Source organism: Triturus cristatus, chromosome 3_2 (assembly GCF_964204655.1).
Source record: "Triturus cristatus chromosome 3_2, aTriCri1.1, whole genome shotgun sequence".
Taxonomy (NCBI): Eukaryota; Metazoa; Chordata; class Amphibia; order Caudata; family Salamandridae; genus Triturus; species Triturus cristatus.
The window spans coordinates 964,413,461-964,427,452 of NC_140584.1; positions in this window are offsets into that span (position 1 = coordinate 964,413,461).

Below are 13,992 nucleotides of genomic sequence, written 5' to 3' on the forward strand. Positions count from 1 at the left end.
GTGGCTGGTACTGAACAGTAGGCCTTGTGGCCTCCGCTGTTGCAGATGCCCTCCTCTAGCTACAATCCAAGAAGTTCAAACAGAAAGACTCATCACGTTTGAAGAGTCCTCTCAAAGCAATGAAGGACTAAGCAACAAAGCTATGGAACTCATTCCACTTGATCAAGAAATAATAATTCAAAATGAAAATGAAACTCAAATATCAATTCAACCAAACACTGATGTCTACATCAACATGCATCAAGAAGAGCAAGCTATTGTTTCCACAAATCCTGAGAAAATATCAAAGATTGATCGAACTGCATCTGGCTACTTCATTAACTTTGATACGTTTTCTTTGGATCCACGTGAATCAGAAATGACGCCATCCCAACAAACACGCAAGCAGCAGATTATGGACTTTCTGGACTTTCTCAAAAAGACTTACCTGGTATCGCCTTGGTTAGAACTCTGGGTAATTACTGGGATACTGTTCTTTCTTTTCTGGCTAGGCTTAGTTATAACATTTAGCATGCTTATTAATGGACGATACCTTCAACAAAGACCTGCAGCCGTAAAAGTAAATTTGATTCTGAAGCCACATCAATCTTCTCATCGTGAACAAAGAGACTTGTCATCAGTGAGCATTACAGCAGTTCCTAAAAGGGACAAGGTTGATTTAGATACGTTCGGTCCAACTGAACTTAAAAATTTCTCATGTATTTAAAATTTCATTGAGTGATATCATTACCTCCAGTACACTTTCTGATGATTGGGACTCTGAAACTGTTAACATGTTGTCTGATTTGGAGAAAACTGCAGCATTTCTAAACACTGAAATGATAGAAGGTACTTCAGACTATGACACTTTGTACTGTTACCAACATTATGGTCATCATTTCTTGCACAAATCTATAACACCTAGAAATGTTTTTGAGTACCACCAGTGGGAACATTGCCCTACACCCCTAAAAAGTAGTTCGCAAACATTTGCACAGAAATGTTCATATTTTTTAGGGTTTAACACTTCTGACCCGGCGTCATTTTATTATAAAATTGCATCCACATCGGCACAGAAAATTATGTTGACAAACACCAAACAGATTTGCTCTGCTTCCTTTATCGCCCAATTGTCTGAACAGGGTTTTGACCTGTGGAAGGACACAATAGACTTAAAATCAGTCAGGGGTTCAAGAGCCAAGCAAGTCCAGGGCACAGAAGTGCTATTTAGAGAATGCCTCATTCCACAGCAGATGATATTCCTAAATGACACTGTGCAACAGACATCCTGTCTTGGACTAGCCAAGAACAAGGTCCTGAACACACCTCAGTTTCCAACACCATCACAGATGGAGGAGTGGCAAAACTCAACTTCACAAGAAGGGGCAGAAGTAGATGACATTTTACGGTACAATAGATCAGACCCTAATTGGAAAGGATGGTTGGTTTGGCCCATAGACACGAACAGATGTCAGCAAAGATTCTGGGGTACTACCGAAGGCTTCAGTAGCCATAGGCCAGACCCACGCTATGTAAAAAGAGAACATTCAGAGGTTGTGACATCCAACAGTGTTGGGACGTTGTGCTTTGATTGGCTAGAAACCTCAACACTCACAGAAGTGAAACAGTACTTATCATTACTCACACAAGATATGGATCTTATGGATTTTCTACTAGGTCCCAGGAAACCATGTCAGAAATGTTTCATATATGCTGGCATTTATGCTTCCTACAATGAACCTTGGAAAATATCCCAACAAGAGGCCGCAGAGAGAATACGGGATATAGACCGTATTAACTTAGAGAAGGCATTAGCGGTAGTAGATAATGGGTTAACAACTTTGACCTCCAGGATATATTCCTTAGGCAACATTGTATCTTCTGCAATAGACATACTGGAACAAGATTTGGCCATATGACAACACGGGCAATCTCAGTTACATTCTATTATGTTGTTAAGCTGGATGCTGCAATTTTTGCTGGCAGGCTATGTGCCTTGGTGTTTTATCAACAGTACATCTCTGTTTTCTGAATACAATCTAACAGATAAACAGGTAGAAATGGCACAAAGGGGAGCAAAATATACAATGCTGCATAATGAGAAACTGGAGAGATTACCATTTACGGTAGAGGAGTCACCATCCACGGAATGGCAAAACCATGGCCACATAACTCTACCCGTCACTACTTTTCAGTTTCAATATTACCTTGAGCAAAAGCAGGCTGGCAAATATGCCAAAAATGGGTAAGGAATCTTGGGAATTACCATACAGATTTTGATGCCAGAGTGGGGATCGAGAAGTGTTTCTAAGTAGTACAAACTGCAAGAACGCTTTGAGTGGTTCTCTCATGTGCCAGGATATTTTACTACACTGAGCTTTTAATGGTTCAGTAGCAAACTTGTCCTGCCACCTGAAAGGGACTCCAGCAGCCGTGATTACATTATTATCCAAGCTGCTCCCGAATGAGAGTTAGTTGATGCTGATTGATCAAGGTTGTTGTGGGAGGCTTCCGGGGATTGCTTATCTGGTCAAAGTGAACTCCAGGGTTACTTGCCTTATGCAAGTATTGTTTCCCCCAACAAGTACAGTCAGGGAGGCGCTGCTTTGGCCTTCCTAAATGTTTTCTTTATAGAATTTGATACTTTGAGCAGAATAAAAGCCATGCTTTTACAGCAAACTGTGGCCTTAACTTCTGCCCGGGAGACCCTTGATCTTCAAATCGCAAGGACCCCGGCTGAGATACAGGCACTCATACGTACAAACTGACCCTCTCATTTCACAGAAATGGTGGGACATATCTATAATATGTCTGATATGAGTGGTATTGTACACCTATTTAAGACCATAGGGTCAGGATTTCTAAGCCCCTTTTAGACAGTCCTCTGAGTCATTCCAAATTTCATAGACTCTGTATTGGGAAGTATTTTTGGAGGTCTTCCGCTGATCCTGCTCTTAATAGCAGGTATCCTGATTGTTCTTTTTCTGCTTCGCTATGGATGGCCCAATTACCAACGAGATGGCAAAAGCACTCCTGGAGCGTAAATACTGTGAACGTATGGTACAACATCTTGGCACACCTTGCCTGCGGGAACTGAGCGCCTCTTGGTTCCTATCGTTTAGACCAGTCTTGATGGACTGCATCTTACCTGTTCTTCGATGCCTGTTTTGCGGAGAAGAATGAGTGTTGGATCTCTGTCTGACACTTCCATTGGCCAAGCCACCGGACATGAATACCATGCTGGAACCCCCGAGGGCCCATGCTCGGCAATGTCCCCAGCGTATTCCTATCTTGATGGCTGCATTACTCGAGAACCCGTAGGTGCCTTTTGCTACAACTGGGTTTAGCATCAGCTCTGCCACTAGCATCGACTACAGCACCAGCTTCCTCTGCACCAGCAATTGGCAGTTCTGAGTATCATCTGTGCTCAATTGACTTGCTCTGCAAGGTATTACAGGGATCGTCCTCTGCAACAGAAAGCAACGGCGATGTTATGTCTCCCAGTCAGGATGTTAAAGATACAGGGATCTGTTAGCATGAGCTGAAAGCCATTTTGTACTTGGCAGCCATTTTAGTTAACTATGTGCTGGCCATTTGCTTTCTCCCTCTTCCAGAGCCTTGCACATGCTCAGAAGGGCCTAGCTAGTAGAATGCACCTGCTCCTAGTATAGAACTGTCAGGATGTTCTAACTGATGTCAGCAACTTATTACTCCTCCTACTTGTTGACATTTACTGTATGACCATCTATGTGTGTAACTCTTCTCATGTGTACTTGTACCGCCTTCTTTTGAGCCCCTGTGTGGGTATATAAGGCCCCTGTTCTCTGTACTCCTTAGAATGCCTCCTAGAGTGACTTGAGATTACTGTGTGACACAACCTCCCTCATCTGAGGTTAATAAAAAGATGTCTTTTATATTACAGCTTCTGTGCCAATCTCTTCTTTGCTGTTGGTTTAAAAGGACCAGGTATATCAATGAAACCCTTGAGAAGGTTTTGATTTCTTCAATTGGTGCCCTCTGTGAGGCTCATCAGAGAAGTGGCTATCCAAGGGAGTGGTCTTGATGGGAGACAGGAATCTACTGAGGAGGACAGAACAGGACTCTAGTAAGAAGGTACCATAAACTGAGATTCTGTCTCTGCAGCCCAGTATATTTCTGGTCTTCCTGATTTGACTCCTCCAATTGCTTACCACTCCTGACTGAGAACATTTTAGGCGTGAGTATTCTAAAAATGACCGTTTGGTCACTCAGAACTTGGCAGTTAGAATCTGGAGACCTATGCTAGGTAAGGTCATTTGTGAGATAGTGAAAGAAGTGCACCGGCTGCACAGATAAACGTGAGATATAACGTGATACAACAGTGAGATATAAAGTGATATAACGTGAGATATAAAGTGATATAACGTGAGATATAAAGTGAGACATAAAAAGTGATATAGAGCAATATAACGTGATACAGTGATACAAAGTGATAAAGTGATAACGTGATACAAAGAGATAAAGTGATAAAGTGATATATAGTGATATGGAAATGGAAATTGGCCAATATGTGATGGGAATGTGAGAAATACATAAATTGCAATTTATGTAGGCAGGTACTGAGAAACTTTTGTAAACTTGAACGGCACACTTTGAGTTAAGTGCTACTTTGTGTATAATATTGTACATGCTGCAATATTCTTGGCATACATCGTAGAATGTGTTGCTTTCTTGGAGGTACCATTTTGGAACTTGTATGAAATCAGCCGGCTCCCCTAGAGGGGATACCTAACTAGGTTTAGGTATAAAAAACGTATTTCTTCCTCGGTGACTAGTACCCCGAGGAACTAAATATGTACATAGAAAGGATCCTGGTCTGTGCACTTAGTAACATTCATAAGTGGTGATATGCAGAGCGTTTTTTTTCTTGGTGTTCTGCCAGCCAAATCTAGTGAATATGACTTACAACTAGTATTTACAAATGGTTTGGTTTAAGTGCAGTCTGTGGGCTGTCTTTTGTTTCTGTCCTAAGTGTTGATCTGTGGGTTAAATGTGTGTTTAAGTGTCTGTGGTTTGTCATTAGTGGAACTTGTGTGAGTAAATAGCGATTGCGCTCTTGGTGCAAGAATGGCTAGCCTTAAGCGCACTCTATTGTGTGTTCTGAGTGTATGACCCCCCTTCTGAAAATGTCTTGAATGAGCTCAATGTGTTTTTTTGTCATCATTCTGTTGTGCAAAATATCATTAACATAAAAAATATATTTGAAAATAATCCAGCAATGAATTATATTATATATGCTAAATAGTTGCACGCTATCATTAAAATTGACAGAGCAAGACACTATACATGTGTGCAAATTGCCACAATGCTAAAGATACAATTAGAATTCACATTGAATAGGAATAAAAAAAGCTTCAAAAACAAAATTGTGTGTTTTGCAATAAATAAATTAAGATACAAAATGTCAGCATTTATCCTTTTGTATTAGGTGTTAAAAGGCATTCACATTATCTGAGTGAGTTGGTTGTTGCTGAACTAAACATACATTATAGAACGATAGATTTGACTGCATTGAAATGCCTCAGTTTTAAATAGACTGTCACTGTGCTTACATTTCCCCACTAAAAAGAAGCTTTCTGACAGCTGTGTTTTAACTGTCTCACTGAGAAGCAGCTGTCTTTTTGCCTGCAGTCCACAGAAAGATAGGGATGCTGACTCAACTAGGATTTTAAGTCAGTATTAACATGGTATAGAGGCGTGCATGCTTTTAAAAAGAAAAAGTTACAAAAAATCAAGTTCATTATTTTGGATAACAGAGAATAGATTGACAGTAGGGATTTCTTTTCTTAATGCCTTTTTAAATAAGGACATCTGTGGTTTTGATGTTAAATAATAAATGTCCTTTAAAAAGTGGCGCAGACTTTCATGTTTCAAGTTAGGCTTCTGTGCTTAGGGTTATGAATGAATGTGTTTAAATATGATGGGCAAGGGATGCAGCTTGCTTTTCATATGTAAACTCATCAAAATGATTGGATTTATAAAAAAAATAATATTTTGATTATATAAAAAAAATGTTATTAAAGATAGGTGCATTAAATTAGTTTTTTAATATTTGTAATGCCTAATAATGATACTGTGAACTCCTAGCATCAAAATTAAATTTAAGCAGTGCTGTACAGCAATAGGGGGCAACTTACATGTGAAATGTCACTTTACCCAGGCGTAAAAAACTCATTTTTATAAGGGTATACATTATACATTTTTGATCCCCCATCTCTGGGATATGTAGAGGACATTCTGGGAAGACTATTATGCAAAAACATTGTAGGGTATTCATTTTTAAGTGCCCCAAACATCAAAGTCGAAATTGGGTAGACTTCACTATTTAAATGATGTTCCTCCAATCAAAGCAGCTTTTAAACTGCCTTAGGCTCCAGTAAATGCACATATGTAAGTATAGAATGAATAGCTGACATCTGTACTGCTAGACAAGCACTCAGCACACTGCTTACAAATATAAATATGTACAAAAAACTGGTAGAAGTTATTAAGCTTGCCTCTGAATTGCTGGCAGACAGGAATGGAGTGGGTTTGCTGTTCAGCTCTCAGTCTCAAGGGTCACTTTGAATTGGGAGAACTACATGGAAACCCTTGCACACAAAATGGAACAGCTGCTGTAAGGGTTAAAGGTCGAGTTCTACATTTAGAAGCCTAGCAGGGCTCAGAGCAAGGTTTGCTTTGACATCGACATTTGATACCTTTTGAAAGACGAGATGTCAGGGCAGGGAAAGAAAGAGAGGTTCTGATTACTTTTTTTGGGGCAAAGGCAAGCTTTTGTGCACTGATATGAACAAAAGGCAATATAATGATATATGTGAGCTCTGATTAAGAGAATGGCTCTGCCATGTATATAGCGCTAATGGTTTTAGGGCTGAGTTAAGGAAGCAATGGGATTTAGTTTGAATTCATGCGCCCTCATGTTCCACTTGTACATTTGCTAAAGGAATTGGTGGTTGGTTATTCATGTTCTTTAGCTAGTTCAATGTGCTATTTACCTCCTATATCTTTGTTTATGCCCAGTTTCTACAAATAGGGGTTGATAGTGTTGACAGAAGTGAAACCTGTTTCAGGTTTCCTACTGTCAAAATGGGGGAAGGAGGCTAGCTCCTCTACAAATTAAGGGTAGGCAAATTTATGTTTTCTCTCTCTTTTTCTCAATTTCTTTCTAAACTGTCTGTGAAAAAGCCATGAGACATTTAATTGGCTATTCAGTAATACTGTTTTAAACATTATTAGCATTGATACAATGAATAAATAAATATGCTATGTTGCTGCCCATCCTGTCTGATGATATTAGGAAAGGGTGAGTAGTCTAGATTGCTGTTTCCTTATTTGATCTTTAAGGGGAACTAGCTGTGCGTAGTTTTTGTTCTAAACTTTTCAGGTGATAACACCATTATTGTTTATGTTATTCTCATGCTACAGACAGTTTTGCAAGGGCATTGCTAGTCTTTTATTAGCTAGTCTGTGTAAATAAACTGACAGTCCTTACTAGAGCTGATGTTGCATAGTTTGGATCGTGAAAAGTAGAATTCAGGGAAGATGCCCATGTGATCTTTAGCAAACATTTTTGAGGAAAATATTGTTTTATAGGAGTTTGTTTGTGACAACATGTTCTGCTGGAGAAAATGTACCCATTATGTTGAAGCTTTTAGTTCTTTATGTAATAGGAATCCCTGTTAAATTAGCAGTTTTAGATTTTCCTGTTGCTCCTATAACATGAGAGCATGGTCCTAAGCGTACAATGTAGGTGCTTTTATTAAGAGAAATCATTTTAAAAGTGTCTGCAGGCCTGTACAAGTAATGCAAAGTCTATGAGTAAAAGTGTAGAACAATCCCTTTTTTCTTGAGGGTCTTCAGATTAATAATATAGGAATACACAGATGTAAGGATTTGGAGTATGTCTGTATTGTTTTTCTCTTTTCCTCAGAATTTAGTAAATGAACACAGACTTCCTTGGTTGCTTGGGATTGGATGACGTATTACTCTTGTCAATTCACCAAAGAGTTCCTATTATACTTGCCAATATGTTCAGGCTGTTGTTTTTTTTACTCTCGCATAGCTAGATGAAAGCGGTTCTTGGGTGTCTTGCTAATATATGGGGCGTCCCAAGACTGGGAAGTATTCTGAGACTATCCTCTCTGTTGATAGATTATTTCTGTGCCTTGTCTAAAGACCTTTTGTTCTGTCCACCAATAGATATTTGCTGCCTTACAACCATTGCCAGAGGGGCGCGGACATCAGATCTAGCTTGGGGAGTCAGCACCAGTCCAGCTTGAAGTCAAGGTGAAGGTAACCAGCACAGGCATTGCTGGCAACTAGGACCTCAGTGAAGGTAGAAGGCCGGAAGCACTGGGATGTGAAGTGTGTACCCCTGCCACTGTCTTGGGCGAAAGACTGGGTCACAAATCAGAAAGGAGAAATCGTGGATCAAGTTTTTAATGTTCAGCTGAGAGTCACAGAACGACCAGAATGGCAAGGTTGTTTTTGCTTGAGGTGACCCCCTTTGAAACAAGGGTTGCTTCAGGTACTTCAGCATCACGCTCCTGAATGCTGGCTGTAAAGTCTTCACCTTTTGTTTGATGGTCAAGAGATACCTGGGCACACTGGATGCAATCTGTGGCCCCAACGAAAGAGCAGTGTGCCAGCAGAGCAATACAGGAGTTAGGGAAGGACTTGAGTTCAGGGTACAGGTGCTGTGTCTCTGGTGCCTGTTAGATTGAAGTGAAGAAAACTGGTGCACTGCCTGGGACACTGGACAGGATCGTTGAGAGCATTTGCCTTGGTGGGTGATTGCCCTATTCTGAAAGAAGAAACTTTTCCCTTGAAACTGGGCCGTGATTCCTGAGTTGCGAGTTGTGCAGCTCCACCGTGGGAACAACAAGAGCCTGCCTGTGAGGCTCAAACGGACATAGGGTGAAGACTCCCCTCTGGCTGGTTGTACAGCGGCTTCCATTTCCCAAGGATTTCTTTTTTTTGTGTTAAACATGTACCCCTTTGATCGTCCCATTTTTGAGGAGGAACAGCCCTTTGCAGCTCCTCGTCCTAATTCTCACGGCCCTGTGTGGTCCTCCTGGTCCCCTGGATCCAGGATCGTTTTTGTAATAATATGTCTGACTGCTTTAATATTTGCATTAGGAATAAAGTTTATTCTGCGAGAAAAAAGTTCATCTGAGCAGTTGACAAATGTTACTTTACCCTTTCCTTGATTATCATGATTGATACTCCAGCCCTCATAAAGGAAACACTGGAAAAGTCTAGTGAAAATGTTTTTATTAGATATGTGCTGTTGGCTATTCTGAAGTTGAAATGGATGGTCACTGAAAGCCTTGAAAATGTTTTTACTGGATGGTTCTAGGATTTGCTTAGGACTAGAAAGTTAATAATTCTGTTTGTGATAATAGTCATTACTCTCTCCTGCTATCTGTATGACCCAATGCTCTGTTCCCTTTGTACTCCTGCTTATACCTTATATATACCCGCTTAACAATATTTAGAATGAGAAATGCCCACCTAGCAATGAATTAGGATATTGATAAATTTATGAAAATTAATGTGCAAATATTTTCTGTGTTCCTACTGGATCATAGGAATGTCTTTAGCTCATGTTAAAAGGACCATCTGTTAAAGATTACAGGGATCTGTTAGCATGAGCTGAAAGCCATTTTGTACTTGGCAGCCATTTTAGTTAGCTATGTGCTGGCCATTTGTTATCTCCCTCTTCCAGTGCCTTGCACATGCTTAGAAGGGCCTAGCTAGTAGAATGCACCTGCTCCTAGTATAGAACTGTCAGGATGTTCTAACTGATGTCAGCAACTTATTACTCCTCCTACTTGTTGACTGTGCATTTATTGTATGACCATCTATGTGTGTAACTCTTCTCATGTGCACTTGTACCGCCTTCTTTTGAGCCCCTGTGTGGGTATATAAGGCCCCTGTTCAATGTACTCCTTAGAATGCCCCCTACAGTAACTTGAGATTACTGTGTGACGCAATCTCCCTCATCTGAGGGTAATAAAAAGATGTCTTTTATATTACAGCTTCTGTGCCAATCTCTTCTTTGCTGTTGGTTTAAAAGGACCAAGTGTATCAGTGAAACCCCTGAGAAGGTTTTGATTTCTTCAAGGACACTTAATCTATAATTGGCTCATCGTGTGCTGGGACAGAATTTGTGTTTTTCCTTTTTGTTTCAAAACTCAACTAAATTTGCAACCTTTCATTTACTTGACACTTTCGCTGGGAAAGCATGGCCTTCTGATGCTTGTAGTGGTTCTATTTATATAAACGAACTCAACTAGTACTTTGGCTTAGAGCGACATTTCCAATACAAACTTTCGAAAATAATTCCCCCCCCCCCCCCCCCCATTAGACTATTTTTCTAAATGGTTTTAAAGACAAAATTTATGAGGCTCACTGATAGTTTTATGCGCTGCTACCTAGTTAAAAAGAGTAGTTCACTAGCATTTTTATCATTGTTGACTGTTCGGAAGAGGAGTGGGTGTTATGTTTCATATAGGTACCCGTATATAGGCCTGGGTAGTATCATACACCTTCACCTACATTATCTCCCTTATACTATACAGTACCAAGCCTTTAGGATTGAACCTTTACCTAGTTCTAGTCCTGGGCATAAAAGGAGTGTTTTTCCCTGAACAATAGCGTCCTATAACTTCATCAATGGACTCATACAGTATGAATGAATATTCATAAGGGTTCTTGGAAACCCGGCAGAGGCTACACCACCTGCATAATATATACGTACAAGGTTCATACGTCATCCTCAAATCCAACATTGGCTAATACAAGAAAGAAGGGACAAAGAAACCCTAGATACTTTCTGTATAAATACAGCACATCTTGCTAGGGTTGACAGAGGGGACCGAGCCTTCCAGGCCGACACACTGACCAGAGACACTGAGGCTCCTGCATGCAGACGCTCCCGCTGACAGTGGTCTAACACATCCCTCACGGGGTGTCCAACTCGAGACCAGGACGGGGTCCCACGCTCTCACTTCAGGTAATGGGGTTAGACTAAATCCTAGAGGGATTCTTGGCTTCACACCTACCCACATGCTAGGTACACTTAGGTACATCTAGATAGGCATCGTAGCAGTATGCACACTTTTATCATGCATTTTATATTCACGTATGTATTCATGATTATTGCAAGATGGTAGAACTGTACTGTCCTTTTATTTTCACTGTACTGCTAATCATATATATCTGCTACTGTCTAACGGTTGTTGCAGCACATCTATTTTACACTAGAAGAACAACTGTGCAATAAATTCTTATTGTAACACGCCCAACTGTTTCTTCTGTCGAACTCTCTGAGACCGAATAAGTGAGCACGAGTGACTGAGTGAAAGATAGTACATTTTTTCGAAGGTTCTAAGGGATCAGGGTTGTCATGTTCTGAGGTTGCCAGAAACTATTCTCTCCCCGATAAGAGGAGATTCTAGTGGCACTGTGAGCTAGCTAATGCAAACAGGCTAACGTATCCGGTGGGGGTGCACAGAATCAGTCTACCACCAAACCCACAGTTTAGGTTATCAGAAACGCGCCGATCCTGTATAGGTAATATAGGAACTACACGACAGGCTGAGTTTTCTCACCCCATAGTGGGGGATAAAGACACAATGACACCCAGATCGGACCCGGAATTGATTACTTACCTGTTTAAACTTAGTAGGGATCCTAGGAAGGAACTAGAGCATTCTCTGAAACAATGTGAGGACAAACCTTTTGATATCTTGGGTCCTTTACACTGAATATTTGATCTGGTTGATACATACTTAAATGGTGGAAAGACCGATAGCCGATTACTAAGAGGATGGAGCCAGAGGATAATATATTTTTTAGGGGATGCAAATGCAAGACTTAAAGCACAAAGAAAAGAAGCAGGTCATTCCCATTTGGAAGGTTTATCTATAGGTACAAGCCCTTTGATTTGTGGCGTTATGAAGTGTATTCATTTGATGAGACCACCCAAAGCTAGATATGATAGACTATGGATGTGAATTATATTTTGAGATTGTTTGAAAACTGGCCAAGGAATACGTTTCTAGCACTGAGGGATTTATCTTTGAAATTAGCGACTCTTCTTTGTTTGATTGCATTTAGAAGACTATCAGATGTTCATGCTTTGGATTTAGGAAGTATGGAGATGGAGTACTTTTTTAAATTCGGCATAGAACTAAGAATCTGCGTTTTACTCAATGTTCGAGGAAATGCCAACATTTTGAGTAGTAAGTTACATCAGGGAATATGAGACTAGAAAGTAGGAGTATAGAACAGATGGCGTAACACAATTATTGATGTGAAGCCATTTAAGGCTGTATCAGTGGCAATTAAAGCAAGATGGATGAAGAGTGTTATGAGAGAGGCTGGAGTTGATGTAGAAAGATTTAAATCTTCTTCTTTGAGGGGAGCTATGGCTTCACAAGTCTTTTGTGCAAGAGCACGGTTAGAGGAGATAATGAAAGTAGCAGATTGGTCAATTGCAGAGGTTTTCAAGTAATGTTTATTTTAAGCCAGTAGAGCATGTATGTAATTTTGTGTTTAGAAGTTTTGAACATGCTTAATGCTAGCTTAAGTGAATAGAAAAGTGTTGATAAGCTATAAGATATAGACATTTTTCTCTGTTTTGAGCATAATAATAGTATAATAATATTGGATATTTTGCAAACAGTACTGTTTATCGATTATAAGAATTTGTTTTTGTTTGATATCCTAGATAATTAGAATACTTTGTTGGAAGAAACTAAAGAGAGAACAAAGAGGATGAACAAAAGCCGTGCCTAAAGAGGAAGAAGCTGGAGTGTTGGGGCATTTTATTGACTAAATGTTCTGAATTTGTTTGTGTTATGCTTGGTTCTAGTATGAAACCTTAAAAGGTTGCTGCATGGAAGTGGTTAATAAAAGGTTATGCATAATGCTAGCCTCCTTGTCTTTAATAAAATCACGATTCTCTATTAACTTATGCTATGAGAATCAGTATTCTCCTTCTGACCGACTAAGTTGGTGCCAGTGTCTAATATATTTTCCGAATATTGGCCTGTTCATTACATTTTTTGATGTACCTGTTGTGCTAACATCGCCCCTCCTTCTTGTTAATACATTCAAATGAAAATCTTTTAAAAGGGAGGAGAAAGATCTCTACCCTATTTGTAAACATAATTTTTAGTTGACCCCTTAACCCTGTAACTTATCTAAGTCTCGTAAAGGATTGGATCTCAGCACATCTCAATTCTGTGTATTTAAAGTCCCATTCTAATGTATGTGTCTCTAATCTTCTAAATATATTTATTTCATATGTAGAGGCTATGAGCTTGCCTCTTAGGCCCACCTTAAATGCGTCCTTTAATGTTGAAGGAGAGATCTTGTTGGTGTAAGTAATCAGAAAATACTCATCTATTTGAGTCTGTATTTTCTTTTCCACAGTGTCTGGTTCTCAACAGTGATGGCTAGAGACACCACCTAGATGTTTTTTCATAGTTTGGGTCTTTTCTGGAGTCAAAGAAATTCAAATGTGCTCTACCACTTTATGATCAATAACAGCAGTATAGTTAATGAGTTCACACTGTTACTAAACAGTATACAGTCTATTTGTGAGTATGATGAACGTATGTGAGAGAAATACATATTTACCTTCTTGTCAAGTCTCAGGCTCGGGTTGAGGGCCTTTTTCTGAGTATGGCAGCCCTAGGACAGCCATACGCGCGGTGGCAGTCTGACCACTGCGGGTCCAACCGCCGTATTTTGATTGTGGTGGTCGGATCGCCCCAGTACTGCCACCTCCTTAGCCATCCAGGATCCTGCGATGGTGGCAAAGCAGAAAGGATCAGGAATATGCTGGCAGTGCCGCTGAAGCACTGCTGACCATATTTCAAGTTGCATTTCCACCGCCCATTTCATGGCGGTGAACCCGCCATGAAAAGGATAGTGGAGATGCAACTAAGGGGGCCCTAGCAG